Source organism: Lutjanus erythropterus, chromosome 3 (genome assembly GCF_056507025.1).
Source record: "Lutjanus erythropterus isolate fLutEry1 chromosome 3, fLutEry1.hap2, whole genome shotgun sequence".
Taxonomy (NCBI): Eukaryota; Metazoa; Chordata; class Actinopteri; order Lutjaniformes; family Lutjanidae; genus Lutjanus; species Lutjanus erythropterus.
The window spans coordinates 20,758,932-20,783,899 of record NC_139319.1 but is presented as its reverse complement, the minus strand read 5'-3'; the positions used below and the strand labels follow the sequence as shown (position 1 = coordinate 20,783,899).

Genomic DNA, 24,968 nt, shown 5'->3' with positions numbered 1-24,968 from the left:
ACTAGTGATTACTGAGTTCAAAAAGAGTTCAAACTGATATCTAGGAAATGCTCATTTTGTCTGACAAACAGCCTCAAAAATATTCTATTTACAATCATATAAAACAGAGTCGTGCAGCAGATTCTTCACATCTGAGGAGCTGGAAACACAGAATGATTGGCATTTTGCTTGAAAAATGATTTCATCCTGTGCCGTCATGTGTTGACAGTGCTTTTTACACACCACAACACACCCAAGTCCCAAATAAATTAATTTGGATTTCTGCTATTTAAGTTTTATAATAGTTACTTGTCTGAGCTCTGACTGACTGATAACTGATGAACATGTAGGATTACATACTCTAGATTTCTTAGTCTGTGAATGACCTTTTGGCAAACGATGAATGTTTGGCCATAGTTCATGAACAGTCCGTGTACCATATAAAATAGGGCTGTCATGAAAGCAGAATTTTATACTCTATTTACAATAACATAAAACAGAGACAAGCTACAAATATACATTTTTAAGGAAGCTGGAACAGAGAATGATTGACATTGACTTCAATCGCTCATCAAAATTGCTGCAGGTGTCATTCAGCTGATGAAATAATTGTGTCAAGTCTAGATAATAAATTCCTGTAGATTTGCTTTTGCAACACAGACATTTCTGGATACGTTCAGATTTTAAAGCTGCTACAAGCAACTTGGGAAGATAACTTGACCTGAACCACCAGCCTTAAAGCGTCGGTATTTGATAACTCAACAATCAACTCTTTTGGTTTAAATGATCTTGTATGTCCTCCAGCATTTTGTCAGATACAGTCTTTTTATTGCCTAGGGTTGCAAATTTTATGCATTTTCCTTGACTGGTACTTGAAAACGCTGACAATTGATTAATCATTAATAATAAATAAGATACAAATGCATCATTTTAAGAAGTTAAAGTTTCCTTATTCAACAAATGGCTCTGCTACACAAAATAATATCATCAACAACATCATTAATATTGTCAATAGATTTGAATCAGCCATTACTTTGGAATTGTGTCAGTAGAGGCAACCCAAAAATCAGAAACGGAGCAGGTACCGAGGGGACGTCTCAGTGGAAGTTAAAATACTGAAGATTTTATTTGACTGTTTACATCACAATATGTAGCTATTACTCACATCTCATGCATCATAACACATATTGACTCTCTCCATCTAACACACACGGACACTGAAGCTTTTGTTATTCATGCCAACACACCATTCATCTGCACAGACAGACAGAACATGACTGAACTCAGTTGTAAACTTGCATTTCCTCAAGCACATCCTTCCTTCCTCACTATACTAAGTTACAGCACTTAAACAGACACTCTCTGTCTCTCTCACACACACACAGAGACACACAGATGTGCGTTAAGATCAGATAAAGACCCCAAACTGCCTCGTCCCATCTTCAATAACCACACTCATTCAGTCACTCTCACCGTTCTTATGTAACAACACCCAAATTCACATACGGATGATCACTTGCAGCATGTTGCTCACAAACTCAGTCGCTCTCACCCGTCTCACATACAGAGACACACACATGCGAGCACATGTGCGCACACACACACACATGCACAAATATAGCCACAAGTACGAACCCAGGGACAGTCTTCATCTGTGCCAGCACTCCATCTTGCCTGCTCTCACGTCCTCTGTTTCTCACACACTGAGGAGCATGCAGACCAGCTTTGAGTCAATATATCCCTCTGTACTCCCTCTCCCTCCCTGTCTCTGTTCGTTTGCTCTCCTTCTCTCCTCTCCTCTCCTCTCCTCTGTCCCTCCCTCTTTCCCTTCCCCTTCACTTGTGACGTATCTGGTCAAAATCCCCGTCAGTCGTTTGCAGACCGTGCATATAGTGCTGTCATTCACTTTCTCAGCATTGGGAAGATTGAAGGAAACCCGGGAAGAAGAGGCGCAAGTGTGTGTGTATGTGTGTGTTTGCATGGTGTTGGTGATGGGTGAGGTGTGTATGAGAGGGGCTGCAAAGAGAGAGAAAGTCTCAGACAAGATGAGAGAGAGCAAGACGGAGAGACAGATGAGGAGACATCATACAGACACACAGACAAACGCAAAGAGACGCCATCAAAAACAAACACACAGACAGGAGGATATATATGCTGTATAGATGGGGAGGAAAATAGGTCTCAAAACATTAAACGCATACAAAAGGAAATATTGCCCTGGGATGAGAAAAAAAACTGAAGGACAGAGAGAGGAAATTAAATTCTACGTGTTGACTGAGCTGAACAAAATACTCTGCCAGCCATACAATCACACTGCCAGATTACTTTGTGTTGGCTATGACTCCAGCCAATATCAGCCAAGCATATGTGTGTCAGTGTATGTGCTTGTGTGTGCTCGTGTTTCGTCTGCATGCGTCCAACTGTGGCTGCCCTCATAGCATCGTCTGACACCTGCCACAGTAATAAAATGAAGCAAAGACAACAAAACATCAATAACGGTGGACCTGTGCAGGGTGACACTGCAGTAAATTACTGGTGGACCACAAGAATGAAAGGATGAAAGAGAAGGAGGAGGAATGGATGCATGTTTGTGAAAGATTATAGGACAAATGTGGAGTGTTTATGCCTAATTTTCTAATTGGGGATCCTGCACAGTCTGGGCTTTCTATGGTTAAATACATGATGGGTGTTGACAGTACCTTTAAACACAGCACGGTGCTCCCAAATGAATATCTGTCATTTAGATTTTATGACAGTTAATAACAGTTTGTTTATTCAAGGCATAATGGGAACTTAAATCTGTCTGGGGTCTAAATGACTGAAAACTGATGAAGATAAGTGACATCCAGTGTTGTATTTAAGACCACCTAAACAGAGTCTAAGGCCTGGGCGATGTGGACAGTGATAGACATCCAGTTTGATAAAATGTTGGATAGTTTTACTCGAAAGCATGACATGTGAGACAACAGAACAACATGCAAAATGAAAGCAGATAACAAAGAACAGTTCGGGCAAGAACCAAGACAAAGACAAGCCCAAGACTTTGAAGGGTTCAGACCAAGTCCACGGCACCACAAGGCAGTGTCCAGTTGTACCAAACCCTGGAGCATTTATTCCCTTGGTATGTTCATTTTAGTTGGTGTGAACGCCAGACTGGAACTCTGATCTGGACCAAACAGCCACTGTCTGGTCCGCCTCAAAGGGGTGGTCTAGGACCGCTGTTAGGTGAATTTTGAAGCGGTTCATTTTTCGTGTTAACAACATTGGAAGCGTACCACTGTATGCAACATGTTACTGGTTAAAAACGTTTTCTAATCTGTCTCTCAGCCTCAAAAAAGCGTGTGTTTTGTGAGACTCAAGTCAGTGTGCAGGAGAGGAGAGAGAAAGATGTTATTAAAAGTCTGTGTTCAGCTTTTCATTTTGTAACTTCTAATTGAGTCCCTGTGGTTTAGTTTAGTTTTGTTTCTCTCCTGCTTCACTGTTTTTACATTCAGGTATCTGTGCTATATTTTACTGTTTTATGTTGACTGTCAGCTGTGTAAGAGTCTTGTTAAAGGAGCAATATTTAGCAAGTGTACTTACAGTAATGAGTACTGCAGTTCAAGTAGCGAGTTGGAGCCATAGATGGTATATTAAATCAGTTGAAGTCCTGTTTAATATGCACTCTATGATTGAAGTGTGTTGTTTTTTCCACCCATCCCCTCCTTAGTCTTGCTTGACTGCAGGACCACTGCAGGGCTACAAGACACACACAATATCTTAAATTTACAACAACAAGCAACAGCAAGCGAAGTAAGTTGATCAGTAGTTTATAACCATCAGTTGTCTGTCATGTAAAGGTAAGACCATTATCCTGAAAACAAAAGCCCTGATTGAATCGATGTGTCATCCTGACATTGGTTTGATTCAGGAACCATTAGATGTGGACCTGCCTGAGCCAAGACTAGGGCCAGACCAGTGTGAGTCCCACACTGAATGACACACTTACTGTAAAATGTGGACCAAGCAAACCACAGGCACCCCTCAAAATGATCTGAAAGACATGCATTTCCATCACTCTGTCTCACATCCCTAGTTCTCTCACCCAACTGATGGAGCAATACCCAACACTGATGTAATGCAACTATGTGTGTATATATATATGTGTGTATACACACACATTACTAAGAGCAAAAATGTAACTTAGGGACAACAATTTGTCACCACATGCCCTGTTCCTTAAGTCTCTCATAAAGTTAACTCTGCATCAGCAACAGAAGATTTGGCTGACATCACCTCCCACAGCTTCTTTTCCTGTCTCTCACATTCACTTTCTTGGAGTACGTGTGAAGGAGTAGGGACGGGTGACAGCTGGTAACAGCAACAAAAATTCCCAAATTCGAAATGAGTCAACTTATTGGTTGAAGCGGGAAGTTTTACATCCAATCACAGTGTTAACAAATAAATCAGTCAGTGCACAGGCAATTTAGTGATATCCCAGCAGTGGTGGTTTGACCAGTCTTAACATAAAGTCTTCTGTGTGAGATCGAGACAAGGCTTAGTCTATGAATTATTTTTTGGCAAACAAATAAATATAGCCACAGTTCATGAATAGTCCATACACCATATATATCTTGGTGTAGTAACATTTCTGTAATTTGTCACTTTGATCAAATGTTTGTGTCAAAGGTAAAAGTTACCACTGCTGTGTGTCAGTATTTGATACCTTTAAGGTGTCGACCGAAATAACCCAGTACCAAGTACTATCAAAACATCTCCAGTCAATCAATACCTGCAGTTTATTTATTTTATACCGATTCACAAAAACTGACTATTTGTGTAGTTTTGCTTGAAGCCCATTACATAAATGTTCTTGGATTTAATTCATCATGGAATTGGGCCACCCATATAGTCTGTGGTGGTGAAGTCAAGCCCATTGTATTTGGAAGAGTTGGCAGCTCAGCATGCCAAGATGCCATCAAAACGTTCCAAAATATGGCTGTAATATGCGCCTGTGGCATCTGATAAAAAATGAATGCATAAAATTGCATAATGATTATTTCAGAAATACCTCCATGCACATGATGGGTATCGAATGAAGTAAAAACTCAAATTACCGTACATTTACACAGAGTCAGGGATTTTGTAGGATCATAGTCAGGTGTATGAATAACCAATTATACCAAACAGGTGCCAATGATCATCAATTTCATATGTCGGTTGAAACACAGTCATTAACTGAAACAGAAACAGCTGTGAAGGAGGCTTAAAACTGGGTGAGGAGCAGCCAAACTCTGCTACCAAAGTGAGGTTGTGGAAGAGTTTCATGTCACAGATAAGACATCATGACAAGACTGAGCTCAGCAACAAGACACAAGGTAGTTATACTGCATCAGCAAGGTCTCTCCCAGGAAAAGATTTCAAAGCAGACTGAGGTTTCAAGATGGTTGGCCAAGGAAACTTAGTGCAGCAGATGAAAGAGACATTATGCTTACTTCCCTTCCAAATCTGAAGATGTCCAGCAGTGCCATCAGCTCAGAACCAGCAGAAACCAATGGGACCCTGGTACACCCATCTACTGTCCAGAGAAGTCTGGTCAGAAGTGGTCTTCATGGAGGAATTGTGGCCAAAAACGCCGACATGGAAACAAGGCCGAGTGACTCAACTATGCACAAAAACAGGAACTGGGGTGCAGAAAAATGGCAGCAGGTGCTCTGGACTGATGAGTCAAAAATTTAAATATTTGACTGTAGCAGAAGGCAGTTTATTCACTGAAGGGCTGGAGAGCAGTACAATAACAAGTGTCTGAAGGCAACAGTGAAGCATGGTGGAGGTTCTTGCAAGTTTGGGGCTGCATTTCTGCAAATGGAGTTTGGGCTTTGGTCAGGATTAATGGTGTCCTACCATTACCTACAGGCAGATACTTATTCATCATGCAGTATTATCAGGGAGGCGTCTGATTGACCCCAAATTTATTCTGCAGCAGGAGAATGACCCCAAACATACAGCCAATGTTGGAACTATCTTCTCAGGATCTGAGGCAGCCTACATCCTCAGAAGATCTGTGCTTAGTTCTCCAAGATGTTTTGTTTTTTCTAAATTGATAAAAAAAAAAAATAAACAATTGCATTTTCTGTTTTTGAAAGCATTGTCACTTCAACAGCATTTCTTCACACCTGCCTAAAACTTTTTGGCGAGATGTAAGTTGTCAAAATATTGACATGGGTGATTGCAGTGAATAATTCCCAGTCAGAAACATGCTGTCTTCACTTAAAGACTAATTAACAGAGGAGTACAGAGGGCTGACAGAGAGCTGAACATTATGATGTCACAATGAGGTTGACTTTTTACCTTTTGGATATAAAATGTGATCACTTCATCTTTGTATCCGACTAGACATTTGTGCGAAATTCAGACATAATTAGCGTATGAATTCTTGAGTAATGGCCAAAAGCGTGTTATGTGAGGTCAGAGCAACATTTGACCTTCAAATTCTTACCAGTTCATTCTTTCATCGAAATGGATGTTGGAAAAAACTCTGAAGAAATCACCGCAGATGACAGACAACCCGAAAATATGATGCCTCCAGTCACAGCTATCACTGCTGCAGAGGGATTAAAAAAGGTCTCAAATGGAGAACTCTATTGGTATCTGTATCGCTTTAACAGTGATGGTATTGATATTCTAACATTTTAAGTGATACATAGTCCTAGTTGCCACTCAAATAGCTTTCAACATATGAGGCTTTATGAGGTCTGAGGAGAGGAAAAAGTATCTGAAGGAAAAATGAGGTCTGTGGGATGTCAAACAATGAGAAAATACTGTAAACTTAAAAAACAGCAGGGTTAAGAGGAGGAAATGTTGAAAGAAAAACAGAAAAAGTGGAGAACAAAGCTGAAATAAACTTCAAAGGATTATAAAATGGACATTTAAAAAAAAAGAAAAAAAAAACACCCTTGGGAAAATGAGCTAAAAGCACTTTCCCTTTTGTCACATACAGCAGGAGAGCTCAATGACGTATTACTAGTTGGAAAGGCATCAGAGCACTGATTGATAAGTATGCAATTTTCCACGGCTGAAAAGTAACAGATGAATGACATCAACAGCCCTGGTTGATTAAATTAATGGTCAGCTGGAAGAAGACGCGAGGTAAATGCATGTGGATGCACGTGCTTGTCCATTTGTAAACACTTTGATTTACTTTAGGCATCTCATCTCATTACTATCAGCATCATCTCATCAATATTGCGCTAACAGACCATTACACTGTATATTCATTAATTTGCAAAAAGAACATGAGGGCTAAATGAGTTGAGATGAGATAAATGAAAGCTCAGTCTACCGATGCCAAACTATTTGCCCATAAATAGGTGCTTTAGACATGGGCTTAATGCTTTAAGTGGCTTAAAATGAATGCAGAAGTGCTGCTGAAGTACTAATACCTCTGTTTCTCCTGTACCTCTCATGGTCCTCATGGTGTCGGTTTGTGCAGAGCTGCTCAACCCTGTGGTGAAAAATGAAAAAGCACACGTGTGCAACTGTGCATAAGGTAAGCGCTCACTCCACCCCCCAGCAGCCGTTATCCGACAGCTGCAGAGCTCTCAGAGCTGACCTGCTGACCACCAAGACTCTCAGACGCTCTCCATGTGGCGGGGCGCCCGAGAGACACACTGTACTCCAGCAGGAGGGCTCTTATTGTAGTCTCAAGATGTTTAGGTCATGGGTGATTTACAGTACAACAGAATTCTGATGAACTTTTTCAGGATTGGTTAATCGACATTACAAAATAAGAGAAAGAAATCCTCAATTACCCGTAGTGGTATCTTCCCAGGCTCGTATCATTGAGGACAAGGTCATATATTCTTTCTGCAAATTCAGGGGTTTGGAGCATTTACATTAAGCAGTTATGGTGGGTATTTGTTCAGCTGATGCCAATATTTTTAGATTGCACACAAATCTAAGTATTTCTCCAACAGACTTTTATTCCTGGCAGTGTGGGGAGGGCTTTTAATCTGAATATGGACCCTTTTGTTTGGAAATAAATTGGCAAAAGACCTGTGTCCATTGGTACTAACTAGTATGGCTGCCCCCGACCAAAGATTTACCTAGGCGACTAGTAGCTGTTAGTTAAAGCCAGTAGTCAATAAGTCGTAACATGTTTATGAAAATAACTTAATTATTTGAAGATATAGTTATGGGGCGTGAAGTGAGCCGCTTGTTAAATGGTAGTGGCACATGCAGCATGATTGTGAATGCTTCCAAATAACCAGTATGGGGACTCAACATTTTGTTAATTTATTTCAACACCGTATAATGTCATGCAAATCTTGTTTAAAACAGATGAATAAATAACTTCCAACTTAACAAAAACAAATACTCGAGTCTCATCAACACGATGGATGATGTATTCTTTCTAATTAAGTCGTTATGTTACAAACTTGCTCTTCAAAAAAAAAAAACACACACACAAAAACAGACTTGTTCTTCAAATGCTTCATGCTTGCAGTCCATGTGATGTCTTGTCTATCATCCCTGGAATCAGAGTCCTGGTCAGAGTCGCTATTAAATCATCTTGACAATGTTGCTGTCATACCCGTTATCAAACTGGTCTCTGTCACAGTCGAAAAGGGCTGCTAACTGACCGACAGATGCAAGTCTGCTGAGTACAGTACCAATGTGACTTACTTATGGCAAGGTCAGCCCTGGAGTGACAGGAGCCAAACCCGGTCAGAAAACCACCATGGCGTTGTTGCACCGAGGACGAACTGGACGCTACAGTGGCTCACAATTGTTTCTTACAAAGTGGTGTTGCAAGGCAGGATGGGCTTCAGCTAGTTGGTTAGCGTGCTAAATTTGGTAAATAAATATCTCAAAAACTTTTATTTCTTCATATTCTGCTTAAATTAATATTCTTACATATTTCTCCTTTACAATAAAACAGAAGCAAATATAACTGGACAGCTATGTCAATACAAAAATATATGACAAATCTAAATAATTGGGGAAAATGTAGAGGCTTGTTGGTGTGTTTATAATATCCTGGCTACTGCCCTGTATGTATTATAGCCATACAGATTTTTGAGTGGGTTTGTTTGTTTGTTTCATTGTGTTTTGCCCACAGAAATAGGTCCATCCAGGAGCACAGCTCACTTTTGACAGTTTTCATTTTAACTACTATCTGCTAAAAAGAATAGTCCTGGATTCCTCTCAAAAATGTATATATAGTATATCTGAATATTTTTGTTAATGCAGGTTAACAAACCCCTTTAATCAGTGACTGAGACAGTAGATAGAGCAAAAGGCAAAATGCTATGCATTAAGCACAATATAAGGAAGAAAAATATGTTGCCAAATAGGGATCTAAAAATACTGTGTCATTTCCATGTTTTGTCCAAATAATAAGTTGAGAAGTAACTCACGCATGACTCAGAAGTGACATCAAATGACTCACCCTCTTGATTTTATCTGAAAGGAAAGGTGACAACATCATAACCATAGACTGACAATGCGGTGAGTGAGGTAATAAGTACATTTCGACAGGCAGAGGCTTTAATTGACACTGTTTTCCATCCACAGTGACACCAAACCACATGGATTTTTCTGGTTTAACGTTCCAGGACAGTTCTGAGGAAGAAGCGCAATCAGTTGTTCTTGAAGAATGAAGTCTGGACAATGGCGCTGCGGTATTGATCTTTCTGGGGTAAACATTAGGTAGCTTGTCAGATGGATATGTAACAGAGTGGCACTGCCCATGAGCTGACAAAAGTAAATAATGGTCAGCAGCGTCTGAAGAAAGAAAAGGACGTGAGATTCAAACCAGAAGAGTGAAGTCTGATGAAAGAAGAATGGATGAAACTGCATTGTTTGCAGTAAAATCACAAAACCCACCCCGAAGCAAAATAACATAAACATATCAAAGAAAAATAAAATGCATGACAAAACCAAAAATCCATCCAGCTGCTATACACCCCTCAACCTCCATGCCAGCATGATTAAAGCATTCACGTTGCTCATGGGCATAATATAAATAATAAACATCGAGTATGAGAGAGCGGAAGAGATTGGTAGGAAAGAGGGACAGGGGACGACCAATTTGTGGAGGAGCATTCATCCAGTCCTTCTGCATGGCAAGATAATCTCCTCCCATTACTACAGCACAAAGCGGTGCAGGTTTTCCATTAAGTGTACAACCACAGCCTCCCCAGCCTCTCAGGCAGCCATTAGCTCTGAGATGGAGTAAACCTCTATTTACATACTGTACCAGCACTGCATGCTGAATTTTTCAACATTTGGCACCACACAAGATGGGAAATTGCATAAATTTCCTGATAAAGATCAAAGGAACTGCTCACCCTATCCTACACTCGTCCTTGAAAGTATGTGCAGACATATCTTGAATTTCTGAGTTCTTTTACATAATGCAATGCGGAGTGTGTGCTGTAAGAGCCTGAATGCTAAATATTGAACTGAAATTAAAACTCATTTCAGATAAGAAAGCAGTAGCCTATCTTTGGCTTGACTTCTATACTTAAGTCAAATTTGTGCTTAAAAAAGTTATCCAGTGGTGCAGTTTTAACAGCCTCACAGGCAATTAACTCATTGTACATGTTAGAAAATAGTTGCTAAAAATGTGGGGTTTTGTGGGTGAATGGATGATTAGGACAAGTGAAAACAACCATGGAAGAAAATTTTGGAAGTCGCTGGAAAGGCCAAGATGGCGTTGTGCATCTCCCCCTGTATGGTTAAATTTCTGAGTTTATCACCTACACCAAAAAGACTTTTAACTAACAAAACTTGAGCGCACCTGGAATGGTGAAGCTGTTACCCTGCTTGGTCTCGCTGAGGAAACAGTGGCTGTGGCAGCGAGCAGAAGACCCGGCGACGCCACCCTGGTCCAGCCAACACACACAAACATACACACACACACACACACACACACACACACACACACACACACACACACACTCCTCCCTCACCTTCATTCCTCTGGTAAAAGAAAAACACCATCCTGTTGCAGCTTTGAGATAAACAACTTGCTTCTCCAATGAGTTAAAAGGTCACTGTCCTCTGGCTCTGGTGGCTCAAACATGTCTGAACAAATCCACTAAAGCTGCTTGAGGGAACATCCATGTTTTAGGTCGTAGTGGTGTTTGAATCTGAGAGCAGAGTGGACACACTCTGAGATCCCCCTCATTGTTTAAGCACTGATTTTGAGACCTAATTTTATATACTTACCATTTTTTTTTAATCTTTCAGATTTGGCAGGGTGGTTTACAGCACGTTTCTGTGTGGTAAAATCAGGGACATAGTGGTGCATGGTAGTGAATTTTTATGCACCAGTTTGTGATTTTTCATGCTTCAGTTTCAAAGTCTTCTGCTACTCTCAACACGAACGTGAAGGAAAACAAAGAGTCAGAGTGAAGCACAGTTGCATGATCATTAAGGACTGAAACATCAGCTCAGAGACATGAGCAAAATGTTTGGTCTGTCAAAATAGCTCAAGTCTGCATCCTCTGCCCTTGCCCTGCTCCACCATGGACAACAGAAAATACTCTTGTACTCACTCCCACTGACAGGACTGACCGACTCGTAGTCCATTGTTGGACAGCCTCTTTCTTTTCATGGGCTGAGGGTATTCCTGGAGGTATACAGTGTATACATTAAGGTAGGGATGAATTAAAATATGAGTGTTAGTGAACAGTTGCAATTATTTTTTAGCACAAAATGATATTTATGAGAAGTTTCAGTCCAGTTCCAGGTCTGGTCACAGTACTGAAACTGCTCTTTTAAGAGTGTTTAATGATCTTGTCCTAACTGTGGACTCAGGATGTGTTGCTATCCTGGTGACCATTTGACGGCTGCCTTTGATACTGTTGATTATAAGACCCTCTTATCACAGCATGATCACTGTGTAGACATTAAAGGTGCTGCCCTCAAGTTGCTCCAGTCGTACCTAACCAACAGGGGTTTCTCTGTCCATCTGTGTGAATTCTCCTCAAATGTGGCCCCTCTCACCTTTGGGGTCCCCCAGGGCTCCATTTTGGGCCCTTTATTGTTTTCTTTATATATGCTACCCCTAGATTCCATTCACCATAAACATGTTTCTTTTCATTGCTTTGCAGACGATGTCCAAGTGTACCTTCCTTTAAAATTAAAATGTAAGGACTCTCTGCAGCCTCTGCTAGCTTCTCTTAATGACTTAAAAACTTGGATGGACCTAAATTTCCTGAATCTAAATGACTCTGTTGGTGCTCTGGGCCCCCTGGCTTCCAAAAAACGTTCTTTTATTAAAAGCCTCGGTGTCACTTTTGATAGTGCTTTTAAATTTGACAGGCAAATTGGCTCTGTAGTCAAAGGTACATTCTTTCAGCTTCGGCTGCTTGCCAAAGTAAAGCCCTATTTCTCACCCAAAGACTTGGAGAGAGTTATCCATGCCTTCATTACGTCTAGGCTCGATTACTGCAACTCTCTGTATGTGGGCTTAGACAAATGTTCTCTGCAGCGACAGATGTTCTCTGCAGCATCTGCAGCTCGTGCAAAATGGTCACGAAAAAACGTGACCACATCACACCGGTTCTGGCCTCTGCATTGGCTTCCTGTTCGCTTCAGGATTGATTTTAAGATTTTGATGTTTGTTTTTAAGACATTGAATGGTCTGGCCCCTCAGTATGTAGCTGAACTCATCCATGTTCACACATCAGCTGGAGCACTGAGGTCATCAAATGAGTTGCTTTTAGATGTCCTGGTATCTAGGCTCAAAACCAAAGGCGACCGAGCCTTCGCGGCGGCGGCCCCTAAATTGTGGAACAGTTTACCATTGTACATTAGATTTGCCCAGACTCTTGAGATATTTAAGTCGTTGCTGAAGACTCATCTCTTCTCGTTGGCTTTTGACTCATGTTGAGCCGAATATTGCCTATTTATGGCCTGTTTTATTGAATTTTGTGCTTATTGTGCACTTAATTTTGTTTTCTATTGTTACATTTTAATATTTTTTGTGTACTGTGTGCTTTAATATTGTACTTTTCTGTTTCTATAGTTGCATTTTAATACTTTAGTGCTTTCTAGATTGTACAGCACTTTGGCAAACCTCGGTTGTTTTAAATGTGCCATATAAATAAACTTGACCTTGACCCTTGACCAATTGTGTCCTGTATTGATTCAGAAAGGGACAATTAGTTTTGAAATGGAAACAACACAGAAATCACGAAGCAGAAATGTAATTGAAGTTTCCGCTTCACTGGTGAGACAAAAATTAGTGGCAAATGAAAACATATCTGTGTGAAGTGAAAAGAGATTACACAGATTCTGAAATCAATACGTGAAACAAACACAAACACATATTTCCGTCATGCTTTTTACACACTGTTTTTCATCGTTTGAAGTTTGCCTGGAACTATTTAAATAACATTATTTCATTGTGCTCTCTTCCTCTGCAGTAGTTTAATGGGACTGACTGGAGAATAAGTGCCACCAACTGTTCATCTTAATGCTTCACTCTGCATCACAGTAGTGGATGGAAACATGCAGGAATATGTTTTTTCTTTTGCAGGCTTTCTGGGAACTCTGCTAAAATTTCCAATACATTTGGATGGACTATGACTCAGCAGGTGTTGAAGTAACATTATGGACAAGCGTAAAAAAAAACTAGCTTCCCCTTTCCAAGTGGAATACAAATAAACACAATGTGTTTTCCCAAATATTCAATGTTCAGTGTAAAGGGACAGGCAACTTAAAGCACAGACAATATATAACTATCACTTTGTGTGCTTGTGCACAAGGGTAAAAAATATCAACATTTAGAATAGGCTGTACACTAAGCTCTGATGTGGTCCAATCAGCATGACTCCTAGCAATGCTGGCTCTCAGGCAACACTCTGTTTATGTCTTAAGCCAAGTTCAGACCAAAGATTTATGACATAACCACTTTAAAATGTGCCAGGGAAAAGTTGCAGTCGTGTGAACTGGCCAACCTCAGTTTGAAGAAAACCACCTGATGACATCGTCTGTGACTCAGTTTGTCAATTCTTCAGTGGTTGGTTTTAGAAAATAAGGCACGTCACCTGTAGCCCAATTTCACAGGAAATCTGCAGACCTGGCAACCCTGAACAGCAGCACGTAGCTCACTATTACTGTACTCATTCATATTTTAAGATGTCACATCTATGCAGACCAGCGCATTGCAAGTAGTTGCAATTACGTTTCAACTGGTCTTGTTGCAAATCTTTGGTCTCAACCAGACTTGACATTTTACTTTTGTGATAAAACCATTAAAATGTTCATCTGTGTCTGACTAAAATATGGTGTAAAGTAGCACAAGAGGCATAAACTCACTTCAGTCAGACAACTCGGGGCATAAGGGGAGTGACGGTGGAGGTGGGGTAAAAAGAGCAGGTGGCAACACTGTGCAGGGCAGCAGTGCATGCAGGCAGAGGGGGAAATGGGAGGTCCAGTAGATTAAATAGACCACCACACTGGAAGGGTGTATTTGGTATGTACTATCTAGAGTGAGGTATGTCACGCGATTGGCAATGCAGCTCGAGTTGTCTGCCTGAACTAGCTCGCAGGCGTTGCCACATTAAACTTACTTTGTAATCTCGGTTACAATATTTATCTAACGTTTGCTAACATTAGCCACAATAATCTTGGCAACAACAAATAAGACTATCAACAAAAGTTCTGAGTGAAGTGAATTAGAAAAAGGTAAATTTGATAACTTATGGATCCAGCTTTTCATTTATAAGAGGAAAAATGTCACATTCCTTATTTCAAAAGTCAGTGACTAGTAGCTGTCTTTCATGATAAGAGCAAGGTGCAATTGACACTAATGTTCCTTGAGTATCTGACTTTAGTGACATTTGAATTAAGAAGAAAAATCGCTAAGAGGCAGTCATAAATTGACGTCAATCAAAAGAAATTTAATGAAGTTAATAGTTAGTGCGATGCTGGCAAGTGCATTTTTTAACAGGTGAGTAGCTGCTGATGTTCCCCCAGGGTGGCAGTTGGTGACACAGGTGCTGCTTGTGCTCCACATCGCTCTGCTTCGGGGGGAATCATTGGTCGTGTTGGCAGAGAGTGCTGTTCTGTCAAGGTGCATTAATCTTCTCACCACGCACCACGTCCCCAACTTCAGCCCCGCATGGCTCCTGGTCTCACACAAGAGACCAGCATGTCCCTCTGTCTTTCTGTCTCAGCTCCACCCATCGCTGCTATCATCCACCACCAACATCACCTTCCACTTTCACCTTTCCCTCTTTTTATCAGTCGTCTTCTCTCTTTCTCTCTCTCTCGAGGGCACAGACAGATCCCATTAACCCTACCTGTGATTTGTCTTTAACTCTGACAAGCAGGAATGCATGCAAAAAGAAAAGACGTGTGTGTGTGTATGTGTGTGTGTGTATTTTAAATCTAAATTCATACACAATGTCACTAGCCAGGTTTTCATTTCATTTCATTTCAATGTTTTGTGACAAGCCTAGCCAGCAATGCAAAAGAAAGAATGACCCCTGTCAAAACAAATGACAGATTGACAGAATGAGATTCCCTCAGGTTAAATATGTTATTTCATTCTTTGTTTATTTTATACTTCTCTCTCTTGCCCTTTTTCGGTTTGTGTGTGTTCTCGGAGAAAATGCACGAGTCCCTTTAACATTTCGGTGATGTTTTGGTTAGTGGCCCCAGTGCATGCCAGTTACTCGTCTTCTCTTTTAGTGCATTCATGTGCTCCTCAGATGGTCCCATTTCCTGAGAATTCATGTGTGTTGAGCTTTAAAGTCATATGTGAAAAAAATATGATGCTATTCGGGGTGGGGCAGGAGGCTGCAACCTCGTGCGGGACTCAAACATCAACAGACAACAACTCGGGTCAGACTTTTCCAAGTTGTTATTATGATCTGAGGAGTGTTCATGTAAATTTTCCCAGTTGGAAACTAATTCCTATTATCCCAACACCACATGAATGCAGGAATACTGCTTTTTTTTTTTTTTTTTTTTTGCTTGTTTTGTATCATATCAGCTGGTCACACCATGAAATAGACACTTGACATTGGACAACGTCAACATACATATTATTCAATAATCATTTAATCTGTATCAGACAAACATTCTGAGGAAAATAAATGATTCTTTAAGTGTTTTCTATAGTTTATTTATAGTTTATATAGAATAAGCGTATAATTTTGTTAGACTATTTATTAATGAAATCAAAACCGCGACAGAGATGGGTTTACCTTTTTGAGGGCATATATAGCGAATTAATCTGACAGACCAGATGTTTTGGGAATTCGTCCTTAAAAACTGTTTGGAAAAGGGCAAGCACTTTCAGAAAACACTTGGTGAGTGATCTGCTAACTTCAACCAATCAGATTAGACTCTTGCTGAAGCCGGTTAGGAAAAGAGCAAAAACATCTTTTCCCTTAAGAGCAGCCTTCAGTGTCGTTCTTTGCTCTTCTTTGAATGAAGAAATACTCTCCAACTCTGACATAACAGATGCTATCACAGTATCTATGTTAACCTCTTTGGGAGCCAACGTTGTTTGTTCAAGACGAGTCGATTCCATGGACGATTCTTGCTGCCGTCACACCTAAAACCATGTGTGTAACTGTGACTGACTGCACCACTTTGTGTTGCCTCACAAGGTAAATAGTAAATTTCTAATTTAACATATGTTCTTCTTCTTCTGAGGTGGCAATCTTAATCACTCACAATGGCTTGTTCTCCACCCAACACAAGGATGCAGGGTCCACTCCACGGGCCCTACTGCCTGCACTGAGTATAATTACACCTCTGGCTTTGGTCTCAATTCCATGTTTTCATGGTAACTTATACCACATGCTTCTTTTAGAAACAAGCGACTGGATTTGACGTATAGTGAGTCAGTTACTCCTGAAGTTTGAGGTTGTATTATTGTTTTTATCTTTCATGAGGGTGAATCACTCTCCTGCTGACGTTATCTCCAACCATCCAGCTGTTCCAACTCCAGTGCTAACACAGCGCCATATTATTTGCCACTGACCTAATTACATCCTGCGTAGATCCTGTCATACATATTTTTCCCTCTCCTCCCTTTCCTTTGTTCACCCTTTCCTTTATTTTTCCTTTGCTCCCTTTGATGAATGGCCTTTGCTTTTTAGGACAAATGACAGCTTTGTGATTAATTGTGTGTACACTTTCACTTTTCCGCCTTCTCGTTGCTTTTCTTATTTCAATTCCACTTTCTCACCCTGTGTTACTGGAAGTATTCTATCTTTACCTGGGTTTGCCCCATCAGCATATTCCCATAAATAAAAGAGGGGGGAGAGGCTGAGATGCGGCGGAGAGGGGCGGTGGAGGGAAGTGTGGCCCAGAGGCAGGGCAGTGGGCATGTGTGAAATGGAGGGGTGAATGGATGGAGAGGGAAGGGGAGAGACGAGCCAACTGCTCCACATCAGGAGTGTGAAGGTGACTGCAGAGAATAAGACAGAGAGAAAGAGATGAAATGAAAGAGAAATTCAAATGTTAAAGAGCAGAAAATAGACAGATGAACAGAGAGAATGTGAAAAAAAATAAAACAGCCTGAATCAGAGATGGAGAGATAACACCCAGAGGAGACATGAAATGAAAATGCCACACTTATAGGGAGGAATTGACAGATCTGATTAATAAAAAGGTGGATTGGGTGAAATCCATGAACTTAAAACCGTCAGATGCCCACATCTTTTCATAATTTGGAGAAAAGTGCCCCCCAGTATCGCACAATAAGAGGAGTGTAAATGTGGTACATGTCGGGAGAATGAGCACAGAGCAGGAGATGAAAGAGGGAAACGGGGAACGTATTGAAAAAGCAGTGATTGTAGCGAGGTGTGCAGCCAGTGCCCCGTGGCAGGACGACATGCTGTGCTTAATGAGGCAACTGTGCAGGCAATTAGTTCCCAATATGACAATATCAGTCACCAATAAGTGAACACATCATTAACCATCAGACCCCTTCAACAGACCCTCATCTCCTGCCTCTCGCTCACATACAAACAGCACATACAGTTATTTTTAATGGTTCAACATAAAGTTAATAATGTTTACCTTTATTCTACACAAACATGGATAAGGTCCAAATATCATTAACTATTGCGTAAGGTGAATAATCAGCCATCCTCAGAAATTATGTTCATATGCCACATTGTAAAGGAAGCACAAGATTTTATAGCAACATTATGAGAGAACATAGTTATTGAAGGTGCTGTAAATGATTCTGGTGAAAGATATTTGATTGTTAAGTCTAATTTTCAAGTCGTCAAATAATGACGCTTTGGGTTGGTGGGTCAGTATCTGTTGTGACTAACTAGCCATGGTGGTGACTGAAACGCTAGGACAAGTTCTTAATGTGCATGTGTTTTGTAAATTCTTTATCACTTTGCTTCTTCTTTCTGGGTGTTGTGGATTGCAGAATAACTCTTCTGTCATTGTGTTTTAGTTCTTGTGCAATATTTAGAATCTAACAGTTATCTTGTTGTTCTGTGTGAATCTATTTTGTGCTAAGAACCATTACGTCTCCCTCTCCTCAGTATCTGATGACCTTGGAATGCAATTAAACAATCAGCTATCCTTCTACAGAATCACTTGCAGCACCTTTAAGTTTCTGACAAAATGTTCATACGTGAATCAGCAAAATGTTCAGTGTGATTCAACATGATCAACCTTTTTTTTCCCTTTAGCATCTATGGATGGCGAGCATGTGCATGTGCTTCAAAATGATGTGGTCAAGATTGCACTCTAAAAATACCATTTTACTGCTGATTTTCTTCTTTTTCTGGAAATCACATTTGCATTTATTTCAAAGAATGAGTGGCCTCCTACAGAGGGTGTTGAGAACATTTATAATGTGTCCTTAAGGTTGTGTTCACACCTGATTTGGCAATTTAATAATTGTCCCCTGCCTGCCAACATTTTGGTAGCAAAGATACTGCTAGTTCACCAACAGACAGGTGTTCATACCAGAAATGAACTGTTCACTTGATGGCGGTTCTAGACCATCTGTTTGAGGTGGACCAGAGAGCAGTTTCTTGGTCCACACCAGGGTTCAAGTGCAGCATTCACACAAACCCAAATTGCACCAGTTCAAGTGGACTAAACAAGGCTGGTGTAAACCCACCCTTAGAGTTAGTCAGTCCTAAAAGTGTCCTGTTTGTCCAGTTCAACCATTGATTGTGTAACATGTGGACATAGTCTCCATGATGCCACTCATTGGATTTTGAAGAGTCTATAGAATATAATTTAAACAGGTGAATTATATAAAAAACTCACCCTGATACAGTTGTCATGAAGGGAGTCCCTATGGAAATCAAAACTGTTTTCTGTACCAGGCTGTAAGCAATTTTGGCATGTTAATATGTGCTAGTGGTCATTCAAGGAACTGCAGCTTTTGTCACTTCCATGTTGCCTTCATTTCTCAATCTTGACGATTGATGCTTGAATTAAACCTACAGTGTCTGACAGCTCATGTAACATGCTTCACTGCCACAGAGGAAATAAATTCATGACGAGTGAAAATGAGTTGGAAGCGTCTTCCAACGTTCACTGCGGAAATACACCATGGACCAAAGCAGCTGTCAGGCAGCCAAGAGCTGCTGCTGTCACACATGATGGGGAGCTCAAAAAGACAAAAAGGGTCTGAAAATGTCTGAGAAAATCTATTTGACTGCTTCCAGGTGCCAGGAGAGCCTGTGCATATGTGACTCATAGACAGCCTTCACAAATGTGGTATTTACGCAATGCTTACGCACTGGATGTATGTCACGTTTTACTTCTATGTCTTATAATCAGGCTCATCTAATACTTGTTCCAATATGGCAGATTTCTTTTACTTTTAAGTAGTGACCGAGACATGATTAAAATGTTTATGCATATGTCAAATGGTAACTTTTGTATTTTTCATCCTGGACCCTATTTCTCATGTTTTTGTGTCTAAGTGACTAATGGGGTTTCAAACAGTTTTTGAAATTGGTTCAGCATTGAGGGAGAGCACTACAGCTGCTTCAAAATGGGCTGCAATCTAATCTTTCTTTGCAATTTCGCCATGTCAATGCATGTTTACATATGTCTACCATTTGTTTTTGCAACTGCAGGCTCTAAGTGTCTGACAACATTATGGAAAGGACCACTATAGTAAGAGAACTTTTTTCAAAGAATAAGATACATCAGCTTGCTCTTTTTCATTGTTCTTACCAAACTAACCAGACTATCTTTGCAAAACTGTAATTTTAACATCAGCTTCATTCAAACTCAAAACAAACAAATAATCTGAGCCTGTAAATGGCTCAAGCAAACAAGCATCACTTGCTCGGCACACTCCATCATGTGCCGGGGTGAACTGGCTGACAGCGCTTCACCTGCGCTCCATTTCTATCACACTTCTTCACTTCCCTCAAAGTTAGTTTTGAGGTTTGTGGTGATTTAGAGACTCAGTTTGTAAAGTGTACAGCCTGTCATGCTGTTGCATTGCTCTGCGTACAGAGCTGAACTCTCATCAGTTTACCACCAGCACAAGTTATTACCATCAGGATTTTTTTTAAATGAGTGTGCTAGCTAAAATATGTTTATGAGTTGCCTTATTTATAATTCCTCATTGAAATCTTATCCTTGCACATTTTTGTAGGTTTTATCCAGTTATTGTGATGCACACTGACTGAGCAAAATGACTCCTCACTGGAAGAATCTTAATCAATCAAGGGTCTCCAAATGATTATTCAAGTCTTTGGCTTTTAGGGGACAGCCGTTGTGTTTTTGTTGCCTAAGGCTAACCACAGGCTGGACTCAGGATGCAAACCCAGGTCTCCAATATCAAGGTCGGCAAGTTGTATTAGTGCGCTTTCATCAAAATGTAACTAGCAAAACAAAGCGGTATAAATCAATGTATTTTTTTCTGAGTCAGGTTTGGAAGTATTCCCCTTCTATCACAGCACCTGCTCAGAATATGGTCGTATCAGCATCTCCAAGATTTGGCCACATGTTGCTCCAAACTGCACCAAGCCCAATCCAAGCCAAGCCAAGTACAAAAGTTGATTTCCACTTAAGTAAACAATTCAAAGGTCCACACTCCATTGGGAGCTGACTGATGCATGAAATTCGACAACATTATTGCACTCCCTTGTCTTTTTCTGTGAAGGTAAGGGGTGAAATAAGTTCTCCTGATTCAAAAGAAAGCAAAGCGCTAAATAAGGGCTTTGGCGGGACACACTAAGCATATTTGAGCGTGGCGAGTGTCTGATCGCACAGGGGAATAGGTTCCTCAACAGTTTCCCACTGCAGCATTGCCTCGCTGGTCAAAGAACAGGAGAAGAGAGGGGGGGGGGGCGGAGAGAAAGCATAAAAATTAGATTACGCCTCACCTGCAGTTTTTGTTTTCTCATGAGCACAAGAAAGTTTTTTGCTCTTCTTGCTGGACTCAACGTCATCTACCTATGTAAAGTTGCTTCAGTAGACCCAAAAGCTCATGCATCTGGAAAATTACAGCATATTTTTTTCACCAAAATGACAAGGTAGAGAAGTTTTAGCCATTTTGCCTTTTTTTATGCATTTTAAAGCGTGGTGTGGCATTTACAAGACGTCGTAGGTTATGCAGCAGGTTTGTCCAGTGGAGTGAGACAAAGTTCAGACAGTGACCACTGCAGAGCAAAGCAAAATGCCAAGGAGAGAAACAACAGAGTTTGTATGGACAGTTACACCTCTCTGATGCTCACAGGGACTGAAGATGTGTCCTTTATGTCATTTTTTTTTTAGTTTTTTTTTTTTAAACTTAAGGCAAGAAGAAGGGGCGTGTTTGGTATGAGTCACTAGTCAGTGAACAGAGCAACACTCCATAGAAAATGGTCGCTGGGATATGACAATCCCTCCAGGCTGTTGCAATGTTGCAATCACAAATCACAACTTTTATTCAAATTCCACTGATCACCGTAGCTTCTCGTGAGTTCCACCAATCATAGCAGTCCCCCGTGCAAACATCATACACTTAAATCTCAATGAACAGACTCAATCTTTTCTTCTTTTTTTGGTATTTTTATTTCTCGTGTTGTCGTGAGTACTGAAATGAACACAGAGTTTGTCATTGTTATTGACATTTATCAAAGTTATATGCACTTTCATATTTAATAATTTAATGTTTGCTGTTTTAACTGAGTTTGAGCTCCAAATCCTTTTTTTCTTCTTTGGAGAATACCCACCAGGTGCAATTCTACAGTTACAAATGAAACATATTTTTTGTAAGAGCCTTTTTGGTACATGCAGTACAGAGTGCAGTTTTATTCTCCCTGGAAATAGTTGCCTTTGATTATTCATGAATTATACCAAAAACAGCTATGTTTTGCAATTTCCACTTGCTCCTGCAATGTCATTGCAAAAAATAATAACATGCATCACAACATTTAAGAAATCTCTTATGATATCAGGCATTGTAGGTCGCAACAATCCTCAAAAAGACCTGTGAAATCCTGGAGGGACTGATATGAAATCCCTCTACATAATTTGCCTGACTTAAAGCCTCTAGAAATTTGGCTTTAAATAGTGAAAATGCATATTTGATATCAACATTGAGTGTCAAGATCAATTTGCAAATCAACCCATTTCTCTAGACTGTGTAATCATAGCAGTTCACATTTTGATTTACATCTCCCTCAGCAGTACCGGATTTCTTTGACAAAAACATTAATTTTACCTCAAAGAACACAGGAGTTGCCGGTCTACTGTTGCTTTGAATGGTTAGTTTGTTTGTGTTTTTGCACGACTGCAGTGGTTTAAAACTTAGTTCAGATGTGAACCAGCCTTACTTGCTGTCTGATGGTTAAGTAAAGCAGGAAACATTTTCTAAATACAGCTTACATTGATGATGATTTCTGCGAGGTAAAGTTACTCCTTTTGTCAAAGGAGGTTGGGACTCTGTAACTGCTTTAGCCGCCCGTTGTAGAGTTAAACTCAGACTTGAAGAGGCAGATTAAGTGTGAACAGAGATGTTTTGTTGCACCTGTTTCAGTGGTACAACTGACATGGATTTTTAATGATTGTTTCAAGGAATTAACTGCAGAATTGTTGTGATAAATGTCCAATTCAAACCCAATATCTGGAAAGTGCATAAAAATGACAATATTTCAAGTATTTATATATGATAAATATTTAGATTAAAAATAATTTCTAATATTTTTAGAGGCCCACTATTATGTATATGAGACTCTAAATTACATAGAAGGCTGCTGTGGATTTGGGTGTCCGGTGGCTTTAACTAACAGCAGTCAATCAGTGAAAGAAACGCTGTCTGATGAAAGGATGAACAGAACAAAGTGGACAGGATTGTCACTCAAGCTCTGTACAGCACACACACACACACACACACACACACACACACACACACACACACACGCACACACACACACACACACACACCAGAGACAGCTGTACAAAGCGTCTTTAGCTTAAACTTGAAAAAAGGGAATCCACTGTCATTATAGGCCTACTGGCAACATTTTAACATCCCGGGCGTCAGTATGCACACTTGTCACTTCAAGCTTAAATGGAAGTTTTTTTCAGCCGTTAGTTAATTAACTTCTTGAACCTTGACTTCTCCCCTCTTTTGATGGGCTTTTTCACTCTTATTGCCGTATATACAGTATACATTTTTTCATCTGCTTTCATCTGACACTTCAATTAATGTGCAATCAACATCCAAACATGCCAAGCTTTAATAGCTGTGACATTAATGTACATCATGTACAAACTTTCTGATTGTCAAATGCATATTTTTATATACATTTTCACCAAACTGACATCTTTGGTTTCTTTTTGATAAACGCATGTCTGTTACTGTAGATGCACAGGCTTCCACACACTATTCTAAACAGAGATACTGTTTTATATGTCATATTGATTTTATTTATGAGGAGAGATCTTCCTCTGACTGATAGTCTTTGTTTCTGTCCTGATATGGCATTTCTCCAGCAAAAGAAGGCAAAAGGACTGACTTACCTGCAGTACAACTACAGCGAGCAACAGTCCTGACGTGTGGTCAGGGCTCCAGTAGCTTCTGTAACTCAGTGTAATCTGTCATGGAGCATTTCTTCCATCTGTCTTTCTGAAAAAATGAAACATACCTGATGTTTACTGTCCATATTCCAGTACAAATGCAGATTCAACAAAGTTAAACAATGATAATTTGGTGAGCATGGTTCAGTCAAGGTTCAGTCTTATCTACAGTAATTTGATTAACAACCATGACCCTGACTCACCTCTCTCATCCAGCCGTGATGTTTAATTGGCAGAAGTCTGGGGTTTTTGGGAACAGTGTTCCTTAAAAGCAGCTAAAAACAGAAACACTGAATAAGCCACAAGATTTTATCTTTCCTTAAAATACTATCATCCACATCTAGACATTAAGTAAGCAATACTGAGTAAGGCTCCAAGGCTTTTAGTTATTCACATGTCAATTGGATTTTGAGTGAAACTGTTACAGAAAGCCCCTGGAACAGGACTTCCAGCTCTCTACTGACATTTACTATATACATTTACTTTGTGAGAAGAAAAAAATACTTGTACCCTGGTTTTGTCCATATCCATCAAATGCCGATATCTAAAGTAATTTGTCAAATTTGTAGTTGCAATCTCAGTTGCATGTCTCATTACATGTCCAACAGCTACTGTTTCACTTCGGCTCTTTAAAGACCCTTTTACAGTTTGCAAACAACGAGAAAGCTGTGCACGCATTTTGGCAATGGAAGTACGACGGATCACAACAGCTTGTCAATGGGCCGCTGCAAACACGAGCCGTTTTGATCACGCTCTCAGTCCAGTCAACACATTTAATAGCTTGCAGGTGTAGACGCCACCGGTTGCTCTGAAATGGTCATGATCCTGCGGAATTTTGAACAACTTATATCAACCACTGGAATATTGATTCAGAAGTATCATAAACTAAACAGACATGCTGGTGATTCTGGTGCTGGTAAAATGTTTAGTTCAACCTTTGTAGCTTGACAACTCGTCTGGATGACTGG

At 40.2% G+C, this 24,968-nt stretch overlaps 1 protein-coding gene across 2 annotated transcripts in view; it reads right to left on the bottom strand.

The window, feature by feature from the left end:
- The window catches only part of doc2g (double C2-like domains, gamma), a 75,008-nt gene extending 50,957 nt beyond the window's left edge, over positions 1-24,051 (bottom strand). The window contains exon 1 of one of the 2 annotated variants that reach the window (XM_084713002.1): positions 23,944-24,051. The gene's annotated coding sequence lies outside the window, so the exon portion shown is untranslated. Of the gene's footprint in view, positions 1-1,614; positions 1,743-23,943 lie in introns of those variants that run through there. The other variant, XM_084712993.1, reaches the window with a different exon arrangement.
- Between the last annotated feature and the right edge of the window lie 917 nt (positions 24,052-24,968).